We start from the raw sequence: 2262 nt of genomic DNA, 5'->3' as shown, positions 1-2262 counted from the left end.
TGGCTACTTGTACCTCTTTTTTTGAGAAGTGCCTATTCACATCTTTTACCCATCTTGTAATGAGCTGTTTATTTTTGTCATTTCAGCACATTTGAGTTCCTTGTAGATCCTATATGATAGGCCTTTGTCAGATATATAGGAGGAAATATTTTTTCCCAGTCCATGGGCAACTCCATGTTCTCTTGATGGTTTCTGTAGCTTTGCAGAAGCTTCTCAGTTTGATGAGGTCTCATGTGTCTATCTTATCTTTTATGGTATGGACACTTGGGGTTTTAATCAGGAATTGATTGCTAATTTCAGTTTTCATAAGGATGTCTCCCACATTTTCTGAGGTTCTTAAAGCTTGAGGTTTTACATTTAGGTCGTAGATCCATTTAGAGTTGACTTTTGTGTATGGTGATAGGTAGTGGTCCTGTTTTAATCTTCTGGATGTGGTCAGTCAGTTTTCCTAGCACCATTTACTGAATAGGTTCTCCTCTGCCCAGTGGTTAGAGGTAGAGGCTCTTATTGAAGATGAGTTGGTTGAGAAATTGAGGTTTTGATTACCAAACAGGGTAAGCTTCAACAAAGAAAGAGAACTACAGGCCAATATCCTTGAACACAGATGCTAAAATTATCAACAAGACTCTAGCAAACCGGATCCAATGACACATCCCAAAAATCATCCACCATGTGAAGTTGGGAAGATGGAGGCCGAGCCAGTTGGACTATGTGAATCCCTGTGTGAGTATATGGAAAATTTTGTGTACATGCTGGTGAGCAAGTGGGCGTGTGAGTGGCTGAGTGAGGGCTATGAAGCTGGTAGCCAGGGCTCTCCTGGCACAATGGCTGGTGCCACAGCTGGTGGGCTTGGACTTTAGAAATTCCAGGGATGCAGAAACTGAGCACCATATTCTTTTTGTTTCTTTTTTTTTTGAAATCAACAAATCCTCCCTGGGAAGAAAATGCTGGGAGAGACTAAGTGGGGACTTGTGAACAAGTGGCCAGGTCCCAGGTGCAATAACTGGCGTTGCAGCTTCTCTGCTTCATCCCTGGCTCTTCCCAGGTCGCAGAAGCTGAGTGACATTTTTTTAAATGGACAAAAGCTGGGGGCGGGGGTTGGAAATATCACCGCAGGCTCCCACTCATCAGTGCAGCAGGAGAGAGACTTCCAGCTCTTGGCTTTGCCTCACCACTTTGGCGCCTGGCAAGGCACTTGCATCAGGGGCTGTGGAGAGAGTCCAGAGGAAAGTCCCACAGAAGAGGACAAGAGAGGCACCCCACAGCCATCTTGAAGTAGGAGCAGGAAAGTGCTCAGACTCACTCACCATGGAGCAACAGACCAGATCTCTGTGACTGGCGGATCAACTACTCAGGTCTTGATCATGACCCAGAGGGAATATCCTGAAAGCACAAACTTCAGAGGGACCTGACAAGTACTGAGTTCCAGGCACCCCCAATCCTACCCTGATCCAGCCATGGGACAAAGGGTGTGGCAAGAAAAAGACAAGGAAGAACTCCAAAGAGATAAGTGGTGAGTCCCGGGATAACCCAAACCCCCTCCTCCCAGCAATCCTCTGTACATCAGAACCACACAGCTGGGTCACGACTGAGAAGGACAAACCCAGTCAGAACCTGGACGTCAGTTGCAATGGGAGAACTACATTCCAGGATAGGTCTGGCTAGAGCACCCCCCTACCCGCGAGTTCATACCTGGGAAAGAGACAATCCCATATCTCCCCACTGTAGGAGATTTCCCTGTCCACAGGAGAGTTGAAGGGGAGGACTGCAGTCCCACCCACCTCCACTGCCCCTCTTGCTTCCTTGTTAGAAAGTTAAGAGAGAGTGAAAGAGGTGGCTCTGCAGGAAAGAGCTGATTAGAGAAAAATTACAGAGCCTGACAAGATTGTTTTTTTTAAATTTTCAGTTTAAAAAAAATTAAATTTTTTGACTGTTTGTTAGTTCCCCTATTCTTTAAATATTTTTCAGTTGTGCATGAATGTGTATGTGAGGGTTTGATCTACTCCTCCCCCCAATTTTTTCTTTTCTTTTTCTGTTTCTTTCTTCTTTTAATTGTTGTTTTGTTGTTTACATGTGTATGTGAATGAATGAGTGTTCATCTTTCAATTTTGTTGTTGGTTTGTTTTTGCTTTTTTGTTTTTCTAGGTTATTTTTATTTTCATTTTTTATAGTTCAAGGTGTATGTTAATATATTTGTGAGGGTTTGACGTGAGCTCCATTTTACCTCTATCTGCTCTTTCTGTTTTTATTCTCTATTCATTT

This window comes from Carlito syrichta, unplaced genomic scaffold, assembly GCF_000164805.1.
Source record: "Carlito syrichta isolate Samal-C Ts95f unplaced genomic scaffold, Tarsius_syrichta-2.0.1 Scaffold287833, whole genome shotgun sequence".
NCBI classification, from domain to species: domain Eukaryota; kingdom Metazoa; phylum Chordata; class Mammalia; order Primates; family Tarsiidae; genus Carlito; species Carlito syrichta.
Note: the sequence above shows the minus strand (reverse complement) of the source record.